The sequence below is a fragment of the Bos grunniens genome, chromosome 13, assembly GCF_055505025.1.
Source record: "Bos grunniens cultivar Pamir isolate PY7600 chromosome 13, Bosgru_T2T1.0, whole genome shotgun sequence".
In the NCBI taxonomy this organism is placed as follows: Eukaryota; Metazoa; Chordata; class Mammalia; order Artiodactyla; family Bovidae; genus Bos; species Bos grunniens.
Window position 1 is genome coordinate 12,251,271 of NC_141177.1, and position 26,313 is coordinate 12,277,583.

The window sequence follows — 26,313 nt, forward strand, 5'->3', positions numbered from 1 at the left end:
GCAAGGAAAGTACAAGCTCTATAGATATTTCAAACAGAAGGAATTTAACGTAGGGCATTGGTTACAAGGATGAGCTGATTTAGAGATTAACAATGATCAGAAGCTACTACCACCTTTAGGCTGGATGGTTGAAGTACACAGACAGTATTATTAGAGTATTCAGTTACTACAAGGAAGCTGGAACTATGGTGGAAATCCCAGCAGAAGCTTGAGGTGCTATTGGAGCCCTTACCTGAGTCAGAGGTAGGAAGAAAGGAAGAAAGAAAAAAGAGAGAAAGAAAGGAAAAAAAGGAAGGAAGGTAAGGAGGCATATATGGATACCTGGGTTACATATATATGCACTTCCCTTTTGTCTGCCCTCCAGTCTATGAGTGCACCTAACTGGTCAAATCAGAAGCCAGCTGACAACAGGAGCTTGGTAAACTTATTTCTACATCCTCCCTGGACCCCACCTAACCACCCACCTCTCCCCTATTAATCAGAGCAGAGTAAGGTCAAAGAATCTATCTGATGGTAAATGGCCTAGACTCATCCTACTTAACAATAAGAATGATGTTAGTAACATAATTATGTTAATAGTTAAAATTTACTACATGCTTATTACTATGTGCTAGACACTTTCCATAAATCTCAACTTATATTTTCTCATTTAATCCTCAGAACAACTCCATGAGGTAGGTACTATTACAGCTCCTATTTGACAGTTGGGTAAACCAAAACTCAGAGAGATCAAATACCCTACTCATCATGAAGTTGATGAGTAGAGTTTGAACTCATATCCAGTTTTATCCGACTTGTCAACCATTGTTCAAACACTGGTGACATTGACTTAACTACATATTTATTCTAATGTATAATGAAAGGCAGGACAGACAGAACTTGAGATTGTAAATATCAGACACGGTTTCCAGATGACCCTTTGGCCATGGACTCATGAATTGATGGGTCTGCAAAGGACTTGGAGCAACAACCACCTGTTACTGATTATTCCCTGGTTGTGCCCAGCCTTGAGTCCTCCCAGTGTGTAAGCAGCTTGAAAGTGCAAGCAACCGTGACAGAAGCCAGGGCTGCCATGTGGACTGCGTTACGTGAGATAAGGTATTGAGGACGTGCTTTGTAAATCACAGGGCACCCAGCAGATGACACGTGACACTATTATAGCAGACCAAAGCCTGCGTTTTCAGCTGGGCTTTGATTTGCACATTATTATTTTGACTCTTCTTTGGAATGTGAATTGAATAGGAAAGACATTTGGTTTAGTGCAGGGAAAAAAAGCAAACAGCCGGTGTAAAGCTTCTATTTTGCATCAGCCCCTGCCCTGAACACTGCACATCTCTTTATTTCAAAGAGTTTTGCAGTCTGGTGGGGGAGGGTCACCAAGAGGCAAACATAATTATATTTGATGTGACATGTGCTGTAATCATTGTATGTGCAGCTTAGGGAAGTGAGAGAAGAGAGGATTTATTTTCTCTAGCTGGGGTCAGAGAAGCCTTCCCAAATTTGTCCTCCAGGGGGAAAAAGAAGGGGAGGGGCTTTCCAGGTGACAAAGTCTGCCTGTGGAAGGTACAGAAGGTCCTTAGGGAGTGGAGGCGGATTCGGCCAGGAGGGGCTGGATCATGGATGGCAGCCCGGGTCAGACCAAGGGAGTGGAACATTTTTTTGAGATGCCAATGCCCTCCAGCTAAAGACCACCACAAACAGACCTGTAGTTGAGCAAGTTGGGTTTATGAGTCATTGTGGTGAAGGAGAATACATACCATACTGCATCTTAGTAAAAAGCTGTCAGAAACGACTATAAAACTAGGATTTGGATTTTGGTTGGATGGTTTGGCAGACGGTCCATGGAAATGGGGATTTGCCCTAGACTGAGAGCTATCAGGAAGTGAGGACCATTCTATAACTTGTTATATAAATAAACTTAATCAAGATGGAGGTGATACTAGGGCAAGAAGAAGGCTGTACCTGGTAGAGATGTAGCAACGGCTCATAGGAGCTGGGGAGGGAGGTACTCGCTGTGTGTGGTCCATACAGTGAACCATACAGTGTGTGTGGTCCATACAGTGAACAGTGTCTTTGTCTTCCTTAGAGAAAATTATTAACTGATCTTGTTTGCCTCCATTCATAATGATCACAGAGTGACTTGGTTTGATGTTGGCCTTCTGTGAGATTAAATCCAAGAGGAGGACCACATGCCCTAGCTGGGGGTGCCAGGCCACCTTCCAGGAACCTCACATCCTAGCTAATGATACCAGGGTAGCGTCTGGGTGTCAGGGATGCTCCTCTTTCTCAGGGGCAATAGGGAGCCTCTGAGAAATAATGGGTGGGGAAAGTGAGGAGCTCGCCTATTTCTGCACAGCTCCTAGGGCAGATGTGGTGTCTCTGCAGCTGACTCTTCCTCTAAATGGCCCTGGATGAGTTCCTTCCCTCTTTGAGATCAGGTTTGTTCCTGGTAAATAGAAGGAGTGAGGTCAGGTAGTCTGAGCTTCCTCCCCCAGATGGCATGGTTCTCTCTCTAGGAAATTAACAGGTTGCAGTGAAAAGAGCTTCCCCGGTGGCTCAGTGGTAAAGAAGCCACCTGCCGATGCAGGAGACTCGGGTTCGATCCCTAGGTTGAAAAGATCCTCTAGAGAAGGAAATGGCAACCCACTCTAGTATTCTTGCCTGGAGAATCTCCTGAACAGAGGAGCCTGGCAGGCTACAGTCCATGGGATTGCAAAGAATCGAACTTGACTTAGCAACCACACAACAGTGAGAAGAGCCAATACAGGAGCATCAGTTGGCCGTGAGAACTCTGTGACGCTGGCCCACTCGTACAGCCAGGGGACCACTTTTAGGTTGGAGTGAAGGGAAGCGTATGGTGAACGCAGGTCATTTGGGCCCTCAACATCTAGTCACCACACTCCTGGTAATCGTATTTTCTTCTTTCCTTCCTCCCTTTTTTCCTTTTCTCTCTCTTTCTCTTCTTCTTTCTAGTTTCTGGCTTAATCAAGAAGGAATTCATTGCTTTATAGAAATAAATGACCAAAGCCTAGTTCTCCCAGGCTCCTAACGTGGGCTGATCAAAGTGTCCGTGAACCATGCATTCCAGTCTCGCGCTCTCTCTCCCTCCTCTTCCTTTTCTTTGCTTCTCGACTTCCTTGTATCATGTTCTCCTTCTCTGATCCCACGTGGTTAGATGAAGACTGCAGGGGTACTAACCCTCACCTTCTCTTTTAGTGGGTGGACGAATTCCTCCTGCCAGCCACAGGGCAGGCTTGGGTCCTGTGTCTCTTCCTGCACTGGGGGGGTGGGGTGGAGGGTGGGGGCGGGGGAGGGTCACTGATTCTGTGTGAAGGGCACAGAAAGATTCATTCAGCCAAACTGAGCCAGAGCTGTTTCTGGAGTTGATGGCAGGGTCAGATCCCAAGAGGTATGGGCTGGCTGTGGGAAAGAATCTTCAAGAGAAATCTGGGGCAGTGCTTAACCAGAACTGTGAATTGGAATTGAGAGGCCACCCCAAAACTCGGGGTGCCTCCTCAGGGATGCTTAGGCAAGTAGCAGTTGTGGTAGGCAGTGCCTCAGTGGTCCAGGAGGTCTGTAATCTACCCCAGCACTGCCACTGTCTTTCTGAGGGACCCCAGGAAATATCCTCTTGCTGTCTCTTGGCCACCAGATCCCACTAGGTCAATGGGGCTAGCATGATGCTCTCCCAGTATTGAAGATCTTTATCCTAGGCTTCCCTGGTGGCTCAGATGGTAAAGAATTTGCCTGCAATGCAGGAGACCCAGGTTCAATTCCTGGGTTGGGAAGATCCCCTGGAGAAGGAAATGGCAGCCCACTCTAGTACTCTTGTCTGGAAAATCCCATGGATGGAGGACCCTGGTGGGCTACAGCCCATGGGGTTGCAAAGAGTTGGACGTGACTAAGCGACTTCACTTTCACTTTTCATCCTACTGTTCAAGGGCCTTGTGTTCACTGCAGCTATCCCAAGGGGGCTGGAAGCCCTCTGTTCACTAGGATGCTGCAGATCAGATCTGTAGAGGGTGCATTGTGTCAGGGAAGCTCTTATCAGGTGCAGGACAGAGAACCTGTTCAGGATTCTGGAAACAAATGAGTGTTACACCAACCTCTTCCAGCTGCTCCTTCCTTGCAGCCTTGACTCTCTGCTTGTTCTTCACTATTTCCAGTATTTGACCCCTGGGGATGTGACTGAGAAGGACACACTGAGACAATGCGGAGAACACCTTCTGGGGCCAGCAGCATGAGGACTCTCAAAACAGTTCAAAAACTGGATGTCAGAGCAAGCCATTCATTATAAAACCATCAGTCTTGGAGGGCAGAGAATAGTCAGCTCATAAGCCAGCAGGCCCCCAGGGGAGGGTGGGAGAGGCAGGCGTGGGTGGAAGGGGCCGTGGTTGGTGGAGGCGGACTGTGTGGGGCAGGTGTGGGAGGGTGGTGATGAGTGTGGAGTCGGGAAACAGGAGTGTTTCCTGTTTGGGCATGAGAGGAGGTGGGGCTGGGGTTATCCTCCGTGATGGAAGGCTGTGCACACTTCCTTTCTGTTCCATCTTCGCCACTTCATAGCTCAGTGGCCTTGGCCGTATCTCTCTGAATCTCAGTGTCAACATCTGTGAACTTGGGAGAGAAAGGATTCTGGTGCCGGCTGTCCCATGGGGCCTTCGGACACTCAAATATCTCCAAGGCATGGAGATGCCTGGAGCCCTGTGACAGACCACCCAGGAGTGAGGGCTGTGGATATGGTGGCGGCCGGGCTTATGATCTAGATGCCTCTGGCCAGGGCTCCTCAAGTCCTTCTGAGCAGACACTGCCTTCTTGGGTCCCTGGGCACCAGTCTGTGCTGGATTCTCCATGTCCTGCTCTGTCTTGGTCTTTGTTTATAAAATTTTCAGAGCCTGGACTCTACATGGCCATCCTAGGACGTGGCTGTGGCATTCGTCATTTTTTACACAAACCCCAGGTCCTCCTGTGCCTCTGGAGGAATCTTTATTCCCTGCTGGCTTTGCTTGCTGAGCTCTCTGAGGGCGAGTACAGGCTTCACAGGTAGCTCAGTGATGAGGAATCCACCTGCCAATGCAGGGGATGTGGGTTCAGTCCTAGGTCAGGAAGATCCTCTGGAGGAGGAAATGGCAACCCAGTCCAGTATTCTTGCCTGGAGAATTCCATGGGCAGGCACCTGGTGGGCTGCAGCCCATGAAATTGCAGAGTTGGACTCAACTGAGTACACATGCACTGAGGCTGAGTTCTAAAAACTCAATGAAAGATGGTTTCAGAGCCTGAAATCTGGACTGAAAAGGAGTCCTCCAGTTACACACACCACGGTATTTTCTGAGTATTATCACTGAACATCCCACCATAACTCCCATCATTACTGACTAATCCAACCTTGTGTGGGTTATGAACGCCCACCGTTACAGCAGTAAACTTGCCTTCCTCTCCCAGCTCTGTCTTGGATAATTTGCCTTGCTGCTTCAAGATTTTCTCTGGAATGAACAAGGATGATTCACATTATTGCCCTAAAACCCCACGAAAATGTGTCACCACTCTCTTCCTTCCCAGTGTGATAAATCTGATTAGCACTTGCGGATGGTCACTCATGGCTGTGCGGTGGTTTAAAATGCACTGAAAGACTCGTTCAGCTAAACCAAAGTTGTCAGGTGGATTGCCAGCGGGGATTCTCGTTGCAGACACAAGTTGTGTTTTGTCTGCTGTAGCCTCGTGGAGGCTTTCAGATTGCTGCTAGGAGATAAATCCATTAATCAGTATGGACCTCCCACACTCGCTCTGCTAGGCTCCAGGCTCCTTAGAGGCACAGTGTGTGTCTTCGCCCTGTCTTATGGTGTCTATCATGATATGCTCTTGGTAACTTATTTTTAATTTTTTAATTTTAACATGAAATTCTTAAAAAAAAAAAAATAGAAGCACCAGCTATCACAGCTGAAAATGACCACTGAGAGCACCTCCTCCAGCCCCTGGATGCAGGTGCTAAGGACCAGAGAGGACAGTGATAGCTCTCAGGTCACACAGTGAGACCCAGCGAGAGCTGGACATGAACCCTGGCTCCTGCCTCCAAGCCCAGGGCTCCCACTCTCCTCTGTACTTTTCTTGGCAGTGCCTGTCAAGGAAGGATGCAAGGAATTCCACTTGAGCTTTATTCTACTGTTTTACAGTCTCTTCTGAGTAATAAGGTCGGCTTGTTTAATAAGTTCAGCTTCAAAGTAGGTCAGGGATTTTATTTCTGTGCATGGGCCATTAGCATTCTTAAGTGAGAACACATTTTTTTAACTGAGAAAATATCCGCTGTGTCAATGAGGCGCCGGTGTCTGCCTGTTGCCTAAGCTGTGTCAGATCCTTTTATACCACAAAGCCCCTGCCAGGGGGCTTCTCTGTGGGGGATGCTGAGTCTGGGTGGGAGGGACAGGGAGGGGGCTGCATGCTTTGGAGGGGCCCCAGGAGTTGCGGCCTGTGGAGCATGGGCCCGAAGGGCAAGGTGACTTCCGCGGGCTTCTCGGGCTGGTGGTCCCATTGACAGGAAATTTGTGTTTTGTTTGGTCGGGCCTCATTCTCTGGGAAACCCCAAACAGGAGTTTAGAGAGGGTGGAGCACCGTGTCAAGAAATTTCTCAGATCTCTTGTGACTTAAGTAAGTGCCTTCCCAGATCCTGTCACCCAGCGGCCAGGCTCGTGGAGCAGAGTCTGCGATGCTGGTCTTGCTGCGGTTTGTCCGGGAGAAGGATTAGGATGCGCCCAAGTGGGGAGCGGGGATTGGGAGGAGGGCGACTTGACACCTCATCTATTTAGGGCTGTTCCTGAGGATCATATCAATTTTATATTTTTAGCCATGACCCGAATTGTTTCACGGGCTCGTTCCTTTGTCAGTTGCCTTTAACCTAAATGTGGCTGGTAACGCGATAGAAGAAACAATGGTTTCTATTCAAGCTTCCTGTGTGAGGCCCTGTGCTTGGCACCGTGAGGGGTGGGAGAGCAGCACTGGCCACATTCCCCGGCTTGCAGGGACTATTGTTTGGGAGAAAGGCACAGACACGAATGAGCAGGACCACGCAGAGCATAATGGGGCCACCGTGGCCTCCGTTTCCCACACATCAGTCTTTGCTGTGCCCCCGTCATGACTTCTTTTCCTCATCTGTTCTCTCGTTTGTTTGACACTCTTGCTTTTGAAAAAGACATACCTTCCTCGCTTTTTCAAATGAGATTTCGTATCATTGTAATAATCACTACATCACTATAATGAACTCAAGTCAGATAGGTTTCGGTTACAAGCAAAGTGCATTTTCAACTATTAAACTAGTTTATAGATACATGCACCTTGGTGTGCACCTGTCTTCATCCCAGGGACCACACTGTGGAACATGTCAGGGAGGCTTTCTGAAGCAGCTGAGATGTTAGAAGGGCCTTGAAGGATGGAGCCCTTTGAGCAAGTGCATGATGACCAGGGATATTTCATGTATGATTCAGTGTAAATAAGCTGGGTGCCTCACTCCACAAGGCTTTTCTAGGGGCACAGAATAAGAGGTGACACATTGGTCCCTTAGGACTGTGCTTTTTACTGCTCTTAGGCTGTTGGCAAAGGAAATATGAGATTGGATTTCTCCACCATCACTTGCCTTTCCTACCTAGTTTTGTGTGTGTGTGTGTGTGTGTGTGCATTATCACTACATAATTGTGAGTTATTGGTTGGGTTAATCAATGCAGAGCTCTCTGTGAACGTTAGAACTCCTCTCTGGATCTCGAGCCGGGAGGAGACAGATAGATGAGGAAGGCCATTCATTCATTTGTCTTTCATTCATTTAAGTGTTCATTCACTGCTAACCCCAGTGCTGGAATTACACCGGTATACATGCAGTATTGGAGCTTCCCTTGTAGCTCAGTTGGTAAAGAATCTGTCTGCAGTGCAGGAGACCTAGGTTCGATCCCTGGGTTGGGGAGATCCCCTGGAGAAGGAAATGGCAACCCACTCCAGTATCCTTGCCTGGAAAATCTCATGGACAGAGGAACCTGGTGGGCTGCAATCCATGGGGTCGCAAAGAGTCGGGCATGACTGAGTGACTAATACTTACTTACATGTAATGTTACTAAAGAACAGGGGGTGGTTGAAGGTCACTCTAGTGGCCATGCATATAATGAGTGTTCAGGAAGTATTTTGATGAATGAATGAATGGTGCAGCTCTGTGATTCTCAAACTTGGCTGCACAATGGAAATAACTGGGAAATTAAAAAAAAAAAATGATGCTTGGGCCTCATCCCAGAGATTTTGATTTCATTGGTGTAGGATGGAGACCTAAATGACAGGGGCTTTCAGACCTCTCCGTGTGATTCTAATGTGCATCTAAGTTGTAAGCCGCTGTTGCAACGCCGAAGATCATTTTCGAGGAGCGTTGACATGTTGATGTACACACACGGCCTCATGTAAAACAGAGAGCTAGTGGGAGCTGCTGTATAACACAGGGAGCTCAGCTCAGTGCTCTGTGATGACCTAGAGGGCGGAATGCAGGGGAAGTGGGAAAGAGGCTCACGAGGGAGGAGATATATGTAGACACAGAGCTGTTTCATCTTGTTGTACAGCAGAAACTAAAATAATATTGTGAAGCAACTATCTTCCAAAAAAAAAAAAATTTTAAAGATGGAAAAAAAAATACAGGGGTCCTTTAGTAAAAAAATAGTCCTTGGACCTGTGTGGGGAGTGGCCTTAGACCCAGTCTGTTAGCCATTTAGGGTGAGCAGAGTTTGGCTTTCTCAAAGGACTCCTGTGGGCACAAGGCCCTGCAGAGTTTTAATAGCAATCTTCCCATTTCTTCAAGGGGCTGCATTTATGCTTCTCTCCTGCAAAGGAACTGGTTACTTTAGCTTCTGAATTGGCCTTGAGACCCCCTAGTGTTCCCACATCAGCCTTCTGGGCAGAACATCGATAGTTTGGGGTCAATCGTGAGTACATCCTGACTGTTGGGAAACCTCATTGGGGTTTCCAAGTAGGAACATATAATCAAAGGTACATTTCTTTTCTGTTAGGGGAATCAAAGGTAGGAGCGGAAATTCATGGGGCAATTTAAAGAGGCCATAAAGGCCTTCAAGCTGTGAAGAGCTTGGTAGGAATGATGCCATTAGAGATCAATTTTTAAAAAAAAAAATGTTAATACCTTGGGAAAATTGCTACATTAAACCTGTTTGTCCTTTGGTATATGTGGCTTTAATCAGACTGCTTTCTTGATTAAGATCTAGATGAGGTTTCAGGCAAGATTTTTTAAAACTTTGTTATTACTTGTGTGTGTGTTTTTCCTCCATGAAGAATGGCGGCAATTTCACCAAGGCCATCAATGTGCCCCCTCGAATAGGCTGTGGTATATCTCCCGAGCAGGGCAAGCTTTCAAATTCACTCCTCATTTTATTACAACTATGACTACAAAGGTGAGTTTTAAACATGTCCTCCATTTTATATCACCCCATTAAGAAATAAAGAGGCAGATTTTAGGGCTAACTTTTATTAGCAAATGATACTCCCACTGCTAGAACATTTGAATTCATCGTTCCTTGGTCTAGACCCCTCTGTTCTACCCCACAAAAAACTCTTTTGTCCATCATCCATTCAGTTCCATTCATGCAAACATCCATCTGTATCTCGTTGACAATTCCTTCTTTATTTAAAGTAATGAGCAAATTAATGCTTTCATAGGTATCAGTATCATATAATATATGGAAGAAATATTTTGAATGGCCAGATGTTAATTCCCATCTTTGCTTACCACTGCAAAATACAGTACTGGGCTTACCAAGTGTTCAAGTACATTTTAAAATACATTGAAAATGTCTCCTTTGAGGGCGTCCTTCCATAAAAGTAGGCTGCCTTCTTTTATTTTTATCTCAAATAGATATAGCTATGTCTCCCCCAGTCTTTTGCCTAGTTTGTGAGCTTCAACTTCAAAGGTAATACTGAAACTGATCTTAAAGAAGCTTCAGGCATATGTGTGTGTGTGTGTGTGCATTTTGATTGTGCCTCTTTATTATACTAACTCCTAGCCTTTTCAGTAACAAAACACTCTGGTGATGTTCCTCCACATGATTAGTTATCTGTGGGATATGTATGGTGCAGCAGTCACCTGTGACTACAGAGAAGCTTACCCCCAAATGCAGTGGCTTAAAACCACAAGCCTTTATTACCTCACGGGCATGGGTCCGAATCCTGATACAGCTTAACGGGGTGACTCTCCCTCAGGGTCTCTCGTAGGATGTAGTCCTCCTAAGGCTTGATGGATGGAGGGTCTGATCCCAGATGCCTGCACATGGCAGTCTTCAGAAGGTCCTGTGAAAAGACCACTTCCATGGCTATGGGCCTCAGAGTCTCAGTTAGTGGGTGGCCTCAGAGCCTCGTGAATTGTTGGCAGAAGGTATTATTTGTGATGCGTGATTCAACTTAAGAAAACTCACAATGTGGCAGAAAGAGGAGGGGAGGGAGGGGTGGAGGAAAGAGGGGTGAGAGAGAGAGGGTAGGGGAAGGGAAGAGGAGCCAGGAGAAAAGGAGGAAAGGAGAGAGAAAAAAAGAGGGAGAGGGGGGAGGAAGAGAGAGAAAGGGGAGGAGAGAGGATAGATGAGACAGAAGAGAAAAAGAGGGAGGGAGGCGAGGAAGGAGGGAAGGGCAGGCAAGAATGGGAAAGGCCGTGGGGAGAGAGGAGAGGGAGAAGGAGGTGGACAGAGAGAGAAGGCATGCAGGATGGCAGTCTTTTTATGACCTAAACTCAGAAGTGCCATCATCACATCACCTTTACTAAACTGCTAGAAGTGAGCCAGGAGGGCTCGCCCACTCTCAGAGGGGCAGCGTTGGCACAGGGATGTGAATTCCAGGAGTCAGTCACCGGGGACCATTTTAGAGACTGGCTACAACCATTGTGGGCAGGTATGGGGGTGGGTGTCTTTAAGCATGGCCATGAAAGTGGTGATCTTTTGCAAATGTTCAGGATTTTCTTGCACAAGAAATACGGAGTTTTAGCTCTTTGCAGCTCTCCAGTAATAGAAGTCACATATTAAATAAATATCTCAGTCTCTCTTACCCTGTCCATATTGAGAGCCGCTTAATAGTGATCACTAATTGAATTCGGGGTCATGTTCCCGTCTTCTTCCCAGTTAAGCTCCATGAAGGGATTCTGAAGGACGGTGTTGTGTTGGATCCAGGCCTTCTAGATTGTTCTGAGTGTTGCTGGCTTACATCTTTTTGATGGTTCTGAGCATATGCTTCCTGTTTCCTGTTTTTAAGCAACTATCCGTCATCTTGATTGAAAACATGCTTTTAAAAATATTATACTTCTAAAAATTAAATGAAGAGTGCGACTAAAACTTTCAAAGCAAAGCAGACATATTTTTCAACATTTCTGTGTTGAAATGAGTAAACTTGTATGGCAGGAAATAGAGCCAAGGATAGTTTGTGTTTGTCAACCGAATGTTTGAGCCCAGTCCGGAATCTGCAATTATTTTTGAGCACTAATGACTTTGAATATAGTCAGAAGCAAAAAAAAAATCAACACAGGCTTGACATCACAGGCATGATTTATAACTGCAAACATTGATAAATTGAGCCTCACTGCAATTAAAATTTTTGCTTTGGGAAAGCTCATGTGAAGAAAATGAAAAGACAAGCTATAGAGGGGGAAAGCCTGCAAACCACCTGCATGACAAAGGACTAATCTCTAGAGTATATGAAGAATTCTTAAAACTCAACAGCAAGAAAATCCAGACAACCCGAAACAACAGTCCAGTGAGAAAATGGGCAAAAGTTATGATCAGATATCTTACTGAAGAGACTAGACTCATGGCAAAAAAGCACATGAAAATCTATCAGCCATTAGGGTAGAATAAATTAAAATGACAGTGAGATAACACTACACACTTATCAGGATGGCTAAAAAATTATAACACCAAATTCTGGTGGAGAGGCAGAAAAACTGGATCACTCGATGATAGGAGCATAAAATGGTATAGCCACTCTGGAAAGTATTGTGACAGTCTGAAATCTCATATGCCCTAGGAACTGTATACTCCTTGACATTTATCCCAGAGAAAGGAAGAATTATAGAAATCGGTATAATTATGACTGCTCATAGCAGCCCCATTTGTAGTAGCTAAAAACTGGAAACAGCCCAGATGTCCTCCAACAGGTAACTGGTGAAACAAGCTGTAGGACATCCACACCATAGAGCAACGCAGCTTAGAAGGAATGAACTGTTGATGCAGACAACCTGAGTGATCTTCAGGGAATCACGCTTAGTGAGAGGAAGTCAAACCCCAAAGATGATATGGACAGGGAAGCCTGGCATGCTGCAGTCCATGGGGTTGCAAGGAGTTGGACGTGACTGAGTGACTAAACTGAACTGAAAGATGATAGATTGTCATTTTTGAAATGTCAGAATTTTAGAATGGGTTTGTGGTTCCCAGGGCTTAAGGGTGAGATGAAGGAGTGAGGATTTAGTATTTATTTTATATACCCCCGCATTTTGTTTGCTAATATAAGGTGTTCAGTTCAGTTCAGTTCAGTCGCTCAGTTGTGTCCGACTCTTTGCGACCCCATGAACTGCAGCACGCCAGGCCTCCCTGTCCATTACCAGTTCCCAGAGTTCACCCAGACTCACATCCATCGAGTCGGTGAGGACATCCAGCCATCTCATCCTCTGTCGTCCCCTTATCCTGCCCCCAATCCCTCCCAGCATCAGAGTCTTTTCCAATGAGTCAACTCTTCGCATGAGGTGGCCAAAGTACTGGAGTTTCAGCTTTAGTATCATTCCTTCCAAAGAATACCCAGGGCTGATATAAGGTGTAGGATTTTTGTTTCTATGTTTATGAGAAAGATTAGCCTAAAAGTTTCTTTTCTTGTGATATGCTTGTAACCTCTTTGCATAATGCTTACCTTGGGCTTGTAAAATGAGTGTGGAACTACTTCTTCTCTTGGTATTCTATGAAAGAATGTGTCTCAAGGTGGTAGTTCCCTGAAACCTTTTCATGTGTGAAAAAGTTCAAGCTTATTTTACTGTCTATCTTCCAGTAGAATTCTTTCCCAGGAAGATGTTCCATCCAAAAGCCCTGTCACTTTGTAGATCCCCTTGAAAGTTGCTCTTTATTTCTTTGGACTCCCTGTGCCTATATTTGAGAAGTCCATGAGTCCAGGTCTCCCTGGTGGCTCAGCTGGTAAAGAATCTGCCTGCCGTGTGGGAGATCTGGGTTTGATCCTTGGGTTGGGAAGATCCCCTGGAGAAGGGAACGGCTACCCACTCCAATATTCTGGCCTGGAGAATTCCATGAACTGTATGGTCCATGGGGTTGCAAAGAGTTGAACAGGACCTTTGACTTTCACTTTCACATGATTAGGATGTTAGAAACATCTAGACCAGTGCTTGAAATTTGCCTTCTGCTCCTTATCTCCTCTCTTCCCCGCCTGATGCTTTACCTGGCACAGAAGTACCCAGCTGCAGGTGCCTGCGGTGGGCACCAGCATGAAGCCCTTAATCCTGTTCCCAGAATCCAGTGTCTACCTGGCTGAGCCAGAATTGTGGCTTCTGGGGATGGGGACAGTGGCCCATGGCCTGTTGGACTGTGCATTTTTCTGTTGTTTCAAAGTTCTTACCCCAAGAGCTGCTATTAAGTTCTGCTAAGTTTCTCTCCAGGCTGGATGTGGCAGAGTGCAGAGGGAGCCCGGGGGGATTTGGAAGAGGCTAATTTTTCAGTTCCTTAGCATAAAGGGGGTAATCATCTTAAACTCTCCCCACAAACTGAGCAGGCTGTTATGGATAAGCCTCTTAATCCATCTGGACACCCTTTCCTGACACTTCAGAGCAGTTGATACTTCTAGTCACTTCCAGCCATTTCAGCAGCTTAGAGACTAATTATGCATCTCCCCCTTGCACATAGGGATATGCCAAGGAGAGAAATTTGCAAAATGACAATATCTCCAAAGCCCCAGCCCCTTCGTTCTCTCACTGTGCCTGGCAGTGTAGTAACTGATGAAGCTGCCTGGACTCCCGTTGCCCTGAATCTCGCATTTCTTCCCTTCCTCTCATCATCCCCTCTTCTTCTCTTTTTGCTTTTCTCAATACATGTTCTGTTAAGCTGGCTGCCATGTTTCCCCCTGCCCCTGGTGCTTGCTGAGTGTGAGTTGCCTATCCTGGTGGGAAATGAGTGGCTTCCTCATGCGTGAAGCTGAAAATGATTTCATCGCATGTGCTACCAAGTACCCAGATGCTCAGAGTGGAGATCAGAGGAGAGTTGAAAGGCTAGATCCAATGGCTCATTAATGGAGAGGGCTATGCGGTGGGGAGAAGGACCAGCACAGGAGGTCAAGAGGGATGGGAGTATTAATAACTCATGCTTATTTAGGATCTGTCTTGTTTCAGGCATTTACATTTGATCTTCACAAAGACCCAGTGAGATATGATCCGTTATACTGGTTTTACACGTGAAGAAACTGAGGCTCAAAGGAGTTCTGTAACTTACCCACAGTCATGCAATTAAGTAACAGAGGTTGTAAGCCAACCTCTATCTGTTGAATCCAACATTCTTGAATGTTCAATATATCATGCTGTCTTTTGTGAGCGAAAATGAATATGAACATGCAAAGGGATGGAGTGGTGAGCATTGAGCGTAGTGTGAAGAAGTCTGTAGTGCATTGGGGTGCTGGGCAGGGAAAGTGAAGTGGACACCCACTTATATGGACTGGGGGAGCACTGTGGAGGTCAGGGAGAGACTGTGGCCTCACCCAGCCTGTTGACTCCTAGCCTTATACTGGTCCCATCTTCCCTTGCCCCTTAGATCCATTCCGTGACCAAAGTGAAAGTGAAGTCGCTCAGTCATGTCCAACTCTTTGTGATCCCATGGACGGTAGCCTACCAGGCTCCTCTGTCCATGGGATTTTCCAGGCAATAGTACTGGAGTGGATTGCCATTTCCTTCTCCAGGGGATCTTCCCGACCCAGAGATTGAACCCGGGTCTCCCGCATTGTAGACAGACACTTAACCATCTGAGCCACCAGGAACTCTAACTCTAGTCTGACTCTGCCTATCCAACCCCATGGTCCTCATCTTGGCCCAGACCTCCATCCTCATCTGCTCTCGGTAATGGACACAACTTCCCACTGACTCTAGTCTCTCTTCTTCAGACCCGTTCAGCCAGCACTCAAGAGGAGTGTCCAAAGAGACCTTGTGTCTGTGTTACACCACCACTTTCAAAGCCTCAGGCTCCTCAGGAAGCCCTTCCTGGTCTGGTCCCCACTGACCTCTCAGATCACCTTGCTGCTGTTCCCTGACTCTCATCTGTGTTGCGGAGGATGTATCCCAGTCTCTTCTCATCTCGGGGAAGGCTCCCTTCTCCCCAAGTGCCTGTCAGACTCTCCCATCATTTCATGTCATGACTGGACTCCTCCAGGAAGCCTTCCCTCACCTGCTTCATCTGATCCACTCCTTGTGTTAGTTTTCTCGGGCTGCTGTAACTGACAACCACAAATTTATTTAGCAGCTTAAAAAAAAAAAAGCCCACATAGTTACTGTCTTAAAGATAAGGAAGCTAAAATGGGTCAACAGGGTTGCATTTCCTTTGGCTCTAGGGGAGACTTTTTCCCTCGCCTTTGCCATTTCTAGAGACCACCTTCGTTCTTTGCCTCATGGTCCTTCCTCCGTGTTCAGCTGTGCAGCCTCTTTCAGTTTCTGTCTGAGTCTATTTCTTCTGTCTTCTTATTTCACATACAAAGCTCTTTGTGATTACCTCAGGCCTGTCTGGCCATTCCAAGATCCTCTCCCCACTCAAAATCTTTAACTTGATCACATCCTCAAAGGCAATTCCACCATGTGAAATACTGGAGATTAAGACTCCTCCCTAGCATACAGAAGTGTGGATTTGGATGTCTTTGGAACTCAGAGGTCCAAATAGGCGAAGGCACAAGTTTCCTCCACCCTGTTCTCCATAGGTGGGCTGTTGAGCAAAGGGTGGCAGTATGCATACCCTGAACTGCTCTAGAACGAGAAGCTTCTGCAGTGTGGTCTCTGATTCTGAAGACGTAGAGTCCAGGCTCTCCTAGGCCCCTCTCTGGGGGAGATAGACTCTCGAGTCATACTTTCTTAGGACTCTTGATTAGCAGGCAAGGACAGAAAAGGCCCTTCTAGAGTGATGATTCGGCTCTTAATTTTGGAACGTGGCCCAGCAAAGAGTCCTCTCAAAAATGTCAAGTCTGCGGTAGGGACAGTGGAGCCAGGAACAGACCGAGTGTCGAGTGTTGCAGATCACAAACTCTCTCCTGGTGCTAAGTCGTTACTGAATTATGCATTTTTAAATGAATTCATTGGCTGCAGCACGGCCGTGTGAAGTAGACTGAGGCTGAGCTCATAAATGTCCTTACTTGTGGAAGAGCTGGCAGGAGTACACACTGAGAGGACTGTGGCCCCTTTTCATCCTGACACAGCGAGGGGAATGCCTTTAATGGGATCTTTGTGTCTCTCTGTGGGGGGTGCGAAATGGGGGCACCAGCTGTTTCCCACCGACTGCTGACTGACTCCATGGACTCCTGGCTGGGAGGAGGAAGATAATAGTAGCTAACACAGCATACTTGTTATGTGCTAGGACTGTTCCAAGGGTATTGAATACAATACCTTACCTAATCTTCATAGCACCCTCCATGGGGGAGGTATTATTATTGCCCCCATTTTACAGATGAGGAAACTGAGGTGTAGAGAGGTTAAGTAACTTGCCCTAGCTTTTGTAAGATTTAAAAAAATATATATTTATTTATTTTAAATGGAGGATAATTACTTCACAATATTGCGATGGTTTTTGCCAAACATCAACATGAATCGGCCATAGGCATACATGTGTCCCCTCCCCACCCCACCCCCCAGGTTGTCACAGAGCACTGACTTTGGGTTCCCTGTGTCATGCATCAAACTCACACTTGTTATCTATTTTACATATGGTAATGTATATGTTTCAGTGCTATAATAAACACATGAAAAAATGCTCAATATCACTCATTATTCAATTCAGTTCAGTTTAGTCGCTCAGTTGTGTCGGACTCTTTGTGACCCCATGAATCGCAGCACGCCAGGCCTCCCTGTCCATCACCAACTCCCAGAGTTCACTCAGACTCAAGTCCATCGAGTCAGTGATGCCATCCAGCCATCTCATCCTCTGTCGTCCCCTTCTCCTCCTGCCCCCAATCCCTCCCAGCATCATTATTAGATAAATGCAAATCAAAACCACAGTCAGGTATTATCTCACACCGGTCAGAACAGCCATCATCACAAAGCCTACAAACAATAAATGCTGGAGAGGGTGTGGAGAAAAGGGAACCCGCTTCAACAATGTTGGTAGGAATGCAAACTGATACAACCACTGTGGAGAACAGTGTGGAGATTCCTTTAAAAACTAGGAATAAAACTGTCATAATATCTTAACTGGAATTTCTCCAAACTGAGAATATCCTGAGACAGGGGTTTGCAAATAGTTTATTTGGAATTTGAAGGGAACACTGGTTGAGTGGAGGGGAATTGAGACAGGAAAAGAAGGAAGGCACTTACCTAGTATGTCCAGTGACCTCATCAGAAAAGGGAAATTTGGGCAGAGAGACACAGACAGAGGGGGAAGGCCGTGTAAAGACAGAGGCAGAGCTGGAGGGATGCGTCTCCAAGCCAAAGAAGATCAAGATCAAACACTAGAATCAAAGTGCCAGAGAGGCTTCCCTGGAGCCTTTGGAGGGAGCAGGTCGCCTTTGACACCCTGGTGTCAGACTTCTCAGCTCTAGAACTGGGAGGCTATACATGTTTTAAGCCTCCTAGTTTGTGGTGTCTAGCTGCAGAAGTCCTAGGAAATCAGGATTTGTCCTTGGCTACAGGGAAGTTGCTTGACTGAGGGGCAATGCCTGCACCCCTAAACAGCCCATATCCAATTAATAACACAGGGAGACAAAAGGTTGCCCCCCTTGCCTCAGTGAGGAGCCGTGAAGTGGTGCATTTTCTGCTCCAGAGCACCTCTGGGATGAGGATGGCCTAATCTTTAGACAAAATCACATCCTGGCTCCCTAGTCCACCTTCTTCTGAGTACTTTCCTCCAGTTGGTCTCTGCACAGAATCCTTGTCTCCAGCTCTGCTCCTGGGACCCTGGGCTAAGGCACCCTGCAGCACAGAGCACACAGCTGGACGGTGTCCCAGGGGACAGCTCATTCTTCCTTTTTTCTCACAGAAGTCAGTTCATATTTTTATCTGAAGAACCAGCACTTGTTGCATTTTATTTTTCATTTACCTATACTTAATTTACAATGATGCATTAGTTTCAGATGTACAGCAAAGTGATTCAGTTATACACACACACATATTATTTTTTAATGGATCATTTAATATGATACCATTTTGTTTTATTTTATTATTTTTTTCACTTTTTGGCCACACTACATGGAATGTGGGATCTTAATTCTCTGACCAGCGATCGAAACCCACACCCCCTGCATTGGAAGCATAAAATCTTAATCGCTGGCCCACCAGGGAAGTCCCTATATACATGTATCTATGTGTGTGTGTATTCTTTTTCAGATCCTTTTCTCTTATAGGTCATTATTAATACAAAATATTAAGTAGAGTTCACTGTGTTGTACATAAGTTCCTTGTTGGTTATCTATTTTATGTATAGTAGTACATCTATGTTAACCTCAGTCTCTTAATTTATCCCTCCTTCCTCTTTAGTAGCCATGTGTGTGTTTTCTATGTCTGTGGGTCTACTTCTGTGTTATATATAAATTCGTTTGTTTTAAAAAAAAAGAGAGCTCACTTAAAAAATTAATGATATTTGGCAAAACTAATACAATTATGTAAAGTTTAAAAATAAAATAAAATTAAAAAAAATTAATATATTTATTTTAATTGGAGGCTAATTACTTTGCAATATTGTGGTGGTTTTTGCCATCCATTGACATGAATCAGACAAGAAAAGTGAGATGATAGGGAAGAATGTTCCAGCAGAGGGACCAGCACGGGCAGAAACACCTCCTGCGACCTCTGTATCACTTGTGAGGGGAGCTCAGTAGTCAGGGAACCTGGAGAGGTTGGGAGAGGCCAGCTCTTGGAAGCCTGGTGTGACATTCTGGTGGACAGCAAGTGGAGAAAGACTGTGGTCTGTATTTCAAAGTACTTTCTCACCGTTAAAACTCTTCACTACTTGTGTGAACACCGTAGACTCCGCTCCTTATCTCTGGAGATAAGCTTCAAGCTGAGTCTTAGCTCATGTTAGGGATTTCTGCATCTGGCAGTTAGGGCTAATGTCATTCCATGTATCTTCCATATCTGTGGTTCTGAGATAGTTGACTATGATTGCTGCCAGGTTAACAAAGTACTGACTGGCTAGTTACCAGATCTGGCTTCTTCTCACCAAAACCACTTCTCTATGACCTTGAAAGATACATCATTTCATCCTCCTTAACTGTGGGGATCCTGGTCGCAATAGACAGTATAACATAGTGATTACAAGCCCTGCTCTGGGATCTCCCTAGGTTTGAAACTTGGTTCCTTTTCTTACTTGTGATTGTGAGCCATTAACCTCCTTAAGCTTTAGGGTTTTTAAAATTAGTTTATAAAATGGAATTGCTACTATCCCTTGCCTGAAGAATGTGCCAGGATTAAATAAGATGATGCATATAAAGTTCTTAGCACGGTGCCTGGCACACAGTGGATCCTAAGTGCTCACTTTTACTCTGCTGAACTCACAGGCTGTGGATCTGAAATATAAGCACGCTTTTTATATTAACACTTACAGCACAAAGAGGGTTGGTGCAGCATTGAGGACAGGGGGCAGGCTTTGGAAAGGCCTGGGTTTGCACATAGTTCTGCTCATTCACTGTGTTAGAGGAGGAAGGTTATCTAAAGTAGCTGAGCCTTGGTCTCCTCACGTGTAAGATGTGTGCTTTGTGGGGCACCAGAGGAAAATGAATGAGGAAACAGGTAGAGCATTGTAAAATATTAGTTGCTATGATTAGGGGTTGGGGGCAGGAGGAGAAGGGGAAGATGGAGAATGAGATGGCTGGATGGCATCACTGACTTGATGGACGTGAGTCTCAGTGAACTCCGGGAGTTGGTGATGGACAGGGAGGCCTGGCATGCTGCGATTCATGGGGTCGCAAAGAGTCGGACACGACTGAGCGACTGATCTGATCTGATCTGATGATTAGGGGACTTTCAGAAGTGAAGTCTCAACTTATAGTGTAGGTGTCTGAGCCATGCCGAAAGCAGCCATGATTTCTCCTTATTAGGAGCTATGGGGGAAGAACTGGCTTGGCAAAGGGACACGGATGTGGTTCTTGATTCTTGTTACCTGTCGTCTGGGCAGATGAGAGGGGAGACTGACTGTTAAATACTCCTGGTGGTGGAGAGCACAGAATCCCAACAGAGGTCCCACTGGTTAGAGAAGTTCAACATTTAAGAACACTTATTTAATATGCTTATCTTTGGAATAAACACCCAGTTCAGGTTTATTAGAGGACATTTGCAGAGACACACGAAAAAGAAAACAGTACTCATTTCCCCACAATCCTAAGGAAAAACCAACATTTGGTGTATTTCTACCTAGACATTTTAATAGGCGTGTCGGTGGGATTTTTTTGTTTGTTTGTTTTCCTTTAATTTAGTTAAAATTGGGCTTTTGTACCTTTGGAGAGTCTTATCTAAGGAGAAACTGTTCCATGGAAATTTTTCATGTCCAGTTTCAGAATAATTGCCAGAGTAAGGGTTAACCATTCACCGTGCAATTGCTTACATTTAAGCACAATCTAAATGCCATTGGGATTTCTGTCTTTTTTAAAACTTTGGGTTTTATCTTGGTTTGGCCTGGCATGAGGCAGGGATTCCCTTCTAGACTCTTACCTGAGAAACAAGAGTCTTGCGTTAGTAATCATCCCATGAGACTGATCCTTTTACTGTCCCAGTTTCTCCATCTCAGAGCTCATGATTTCAGTTCACCCCAGTGTGGACTGGGATCTATCATCAAGTTATATAGATAGTACATCTTCCTGCATTTTTCAGAATCTAAACTTGTCTATCTATTGGCTTTGCCAATGTACCACAACTTAGTTGTCTATAAACATCTTGAGATATGAAATATCCTCTTAAAATCTTGTGTGTATTATACTGTTGTGAGTGGCATGCAGACCCCCTCAGTACGACTTCTTGGCTGCAATCCTGGTTCTTTAGATTACTAACCGTTTGATGTTGGGCACGTTACTTAATCTGCATCTCTTTCTTCTGCTCAGAAAAGTGTGAATCATAATATTATCTATCCCTAGAGTTGCTGTGAAGATTAAATGAGTTAATACTTTAAGGCACTAAAGCAGTGACCGGTTCATCAAAACGGTGCATCATTTGTTAGCTGCCGCTGCTGTCGTTTGCAGTTACTATTGCTATTATCACCTTCTCTTATATTCCTGTGTTTCAAACTGAAATGATGAAGTACGGGAACTGATTTTTCAGTCTTTTTGTTTTGCATTGATGAAGATCTATTTTTGTCTAGATGCTTGTGGGACTTTTTCTTTAGTCTGGTATTTCAAAATATTGCCAGTATGTTCTTAAGTTTGAGTCTCATCATTGATTATTCCTACAACCCGCTGTGCTCTTCGTAGTCTGCAAATTCAGACTTTCATTTAGTTCAAAAATTTTTTCTTTAGCTACGTCTTTGATTATTGTTCTGTTCCAGGCATTTGATGTCTTCTCCCAGACGTATTCAGTTCTTAGCTTGGATGCCCATCCACTGTTCTCTATAACACTCTCTTTCTTTCTCTTTGTCTTGCCACCCCAACCTCTTATTTTGGGAAAACTTATCCAATATTTTCTCTGTCCATTTAAACAAGTCATTAAATATTTATCACACATTGGCCATAAGTTAAGGTTAGACACAAAGACTAATTCTAGTTGACATCTACTGCTAGATTGGATGCTATATCTACTTATTCTGCTTTCTACTTGGGGACCTCATGGGCCAGAGATGCATGAGGTGGTGCAGTCTACTGCTGGCAACATAGTCAGGGTAGAGTCGGTAAACATATTCACATAGAACCCTATGGTCCTTGGGAAAAAATTCAGATATTTTTATACTTTGAACCATCTTTCGTGCTAAAGATGAAAATATTGAGAACCCCCAAGACTGGGTGGTGTGTCCAGGGTCACACAGCTAACTAGACGTGGAGGACAAAGACTCAGGCCCTGGCCCCAAACTAGATTTTCTTCTCCTCTTCAATCTTCCGTGCTGTATTTGATATAAGAGCCTTGCATGCTGATTGGTAGAAAAGCTAGCCAGCATGAAGCTTTTTAATATCTACTGTGTGCCTAGCCTTGCGGTCTATACGACTGAGGCGTTATGAAGCAGAATTGAAAAGAAAAATGGGCATGGTTTGGTTCAAAGCAAAAGAAACAATATTCTAGTTGGGAAAAACGGCATGTGTGCAAGTGTGGATATGGCAGTGATTAAAAAATAGTCTCCGGGTACATGTGGCATGTTGGCGGGTGGGGCAGACTTGGGCGTTCCTGTGGAATGCTTCTCATATGCTTCAGTAAATGCTGTGCAAATAGAAAGGTGATCAGGAGGGAGGCAGAGGGTGATAGTGTCAGAAAGCAGTTTATGTTCACCTTAAACATACCTAAGAGCTCACTTCAATCTTAGTAGCATTCAGTTTTTCTCAAAATATTTGATTTCTGTCTGGATCAGACAATACACAAGCACAAACTTGCTCTCCAGCTATTTGAAGCACTTTTGCTTTCTGTAGGAATTTCTGGGGAGTCAAACTGTTACAAGTGCTCACAGCAGGAAAGAGAAAGACAGAATTGGTCTGGAGATTGCTGCCTGAGGATGAAGCAGAATTGCATTAAGGGGTCACTTCACCACCTACCTGTTGAAGGAGAGCCTTGACCGGTCGGGGGCAATTGCTGCCCAGGCCTCAGGGATGATGGCTCCTAGGGTTCCTGTTCTCAAAGTTCTTTGATTCCTGGTTGGAGGGAGGTCGGTACCATCTCCCAACCCAGATCTCATCTTCCTGAAAACCAGGCTCCCTCCCTCTTGATTTTGTTCCAACCTTTGTCAGCAAGGAGTACCATCAAATGTCAAACACTTCCTCCTGGCTTTGCACAGTTGATGGTGAGGGGCCAGGTATAGAGAGGTATTAGTCATTTCATATGTGAAAAGACTCATGAAAACACCAATAACAGAGGCCTCATGGACACTGAATCTGCTGGCACCTTGATCTTGGACTTCTCGGCCTCCAGAACTGTGGGACATAAATGTGGTTTAAGCCACCCAATCTGTGGCATTTTGTTATAGCAGCCCAAACACCTAAGACAGCCTCTGTGGAAGATTTCTACATATAACATTAAGTGGGCAGAGTCATGTTTTTTTCCTTTAAATATTTTAGCCCAACTGTTGAATCTATGAATGTGTTGGGTGGGTCATAGTCATGGGAACCTAGACATTTGCTGTGCTTGGTCTGGTGTAAATCTTAGCATATTTATATTCACCATATATTTGGGAGCCTGGAAGCACTAGATCTGTGACCCCTACATCAAGTTCCATTTTCTTACATGGTAGTGCTCCCAGGCTTTAGCTCCTGCAACAAAGGGTGGCTTCAGGGTCCCTGAGAAGTGTCAGCTCTTGGGGGCATGTGGGCTGTCAGGAGAATCTCTGTGGATTTCTTTTATTCTCAGCATAGAATCTTTAAGAATTCATGCAAGGTCTTCAAAAAGGTTCATGAATTCCTGAAATGATGTACAAAACTCTAGGTAGTATGCTTATGTACATTTTCCTGAGGAGAAGAGTCTAGAATTTCTCACATTTCCATAGCATCCTGCATATCCACCAAAGTTAAAGACGACTCGTATAGACTTCTTTTAATGATCTTTCTGGTTATCTGCTTCAGCATCTCCAGTATAGGAGGAGAAAACCGTAGGCAGAAATGCTACCTGGGCCCTGAGTTCTCAAGCTGTCTACACCTTCTTCTAGCTTCATGGGCTCTTCCTAGTTCTTGGTTTCCTTTCTGCTGACTCTGGTGGTTGAACTGGATGGCTTCATAGAATTCTTGCCGTGTCTGGCTGAATAGCTCATCTCAGAGAGGAAAACTGAAATAAGCACAATCTTTCTGTGCATTATTTAAAAAGGCAAGTACCTACCAAAAAAAAAAAAAAATCATTCCTCCCTTTTTTTCTCTTTGATCCACGAGTTCATGTGCCTTCTAAAGAATGCCAATTATAAATCAATAAATTAATAAAAACCAAAAGAACAAAAGAACAATCTGATGGCTTCTTGGGATCAGGTACAGGAAACACTGGGATGTAGTTTGTGATATATTCTTGAGTGATCACAGGGAAGGACAAGCCTGCATATGGACATGAACACTAGTGTGACATTTGAGATGGACACATTTATATCCTTGAGGGAATGTTTGTTACTATACTTGCACCTACCATCAGAAATACATGAAAAGAGACTAAGCATTTGGAGAGACTGATACTTGATTTTCTTTCTGATGGTCAGCAATTTACTGCTAATGCCTAAAGCAGGAGAGTAGAAACTAGGGTGGAAAGTCCATGGAAGAGAACTTATTGTAACCACTTGTTCAAGCCTTAAAGTATTGAAGTCTGCTGGTCTTAATTCTGTCCAGGGCCTGTATGTGAATAATTTTACTAAGGAATTGGGCAGAGTCATCACAGAGCTACAAAAATATCACCTTTGGGGCCTCATTGGAGACTGATGGGAACTCTGGAGAGTAGATAATGGTGATCAAAGGGTCTATATATTTAAAATGCACAAAGGATGAGCCCAGAAATTATGTGCTTGCCAACTTAACTTCTCTACCTGGAACAAATTATCCAAAAATCAATTTGCAAACACCTTTGAGATAACAAGGCATTGAGTAATAACCTCCATGGGTTTGTAAAGAAAAGCATCTAGCTGGACTAATCTGCTTAATTTCCTCCTCTGACCAAATGGCAGGTTATAATAGTAGCAATTTGAACTTGTCCCTGAAGATCTGCTTCAAGTCATACTGAGAAAATATTGTCCATCTTTGCTTCATAGTGATTGTTCTTTTTCTGGAGAATTTTTGTTGCTAGATAATTAATTAGAAAACACTGAATGGGACCTCTCTTCCCAAAGCTCCCACTTGAGTTCCAAACTGAAACTGATACCTGCCTTAGTAGCCCAGAGGCCCTCCAAAAGTTCTTGAACGTAGCTTTGGTGTACTGCATCCCAAATGCCTTCCCCACCCTTACTTCCTAGTTCTACACCAAGAATTACTAACTTATTCATACCCTTGGATACATAACCCACTTCCTAAAAGTTGGTCCTAAGAAAATATAAGACAAGAAGGACTGGAATCATTTGCACAAAGATGTTTGTTGCAGCATTATTTACCTTTGCAAAACTTGAAACTACTCATGTGCCCCGTAATCAGAGCATAATTATTGTAATTACCTGATGTACTGTCCTATCACTACTAAAGACAGTGATGTTAAAATCCACATTGTATATAAGCAAAGTCCTTTGGTTGTAATAAATGAGGGAAGAAAAGAAAATCTTCTTTGATTCTATGTGTTACTGTAACTACACACAAAAATGATTTAAGTATATGAATAGAAATTGGAATGGAACATGAAGATATAAAAATGGCAATTATATTGGGTGGTAAGGAAGGGGGATTATTTTCTCTTTCTAATCTCTTCTTTATTGTTGTTCCACTGCTGATTTTTGCTACAAATAAAAATAAATATACCCACACTGATTTGTAGACAATGGGTATCAAGAGATAAACAGCCTTCCAAAGGGAGAGCTGGTGTTGGAAGGCAAGCTGATGTGGGTTCCCTTTTGCCTTACCTGCTCCACTCTCTTTGTTAAGTGATATGATCACTTGGGTTCTCAGGTTTTTAATCCATCAAAATGGAAGTGCTAATATCCCAAGAATGGCACTAATAATGCAAGTGAAACTTTCTGGTAAATAAGTATAAAGCAATTGTTAATTTCTGCAGCTTTGCCAGCGAGCTAAAAATTGCCAGGGAGAGGCCACCGTTAGTGCCTGTTGAAATTCTAGTCTATTTAGCTGAAGTTATAGAACTCAGTAGAAGAGAGGTGGCAACACATAGGAGATCCAAAATAGCTCAGCCCGGCTTTTCCCTTGACCCCTGATTTCCCACTGGCATCACTGTGATCATGACCCTCTCTCTGTGGAGGAAGTTATTAGAGTTGTGGAAGAAACTGAACCCCCATTATGCCATCATCCTTTTGCTAATTCAGCTCCTACCACCATTCCACAGATCATCCACTA

General features: G+C 44.6%; 1 protein-coding gene across 23 annotated transcripts in view; it reads left to right on the top strand.

Moving 5' to 3' along the window:
- PTPRT (protein tyrosine phosphatase receptor type T) overlaps positions 1 to 26,313 on the top strand; it is a 1,155,226-nt gene that overhangs the window by 507,081 nt on the left and 621,832 nt on the right. The gene's annotated exons all lie outside the window — the stretch shown is intronic.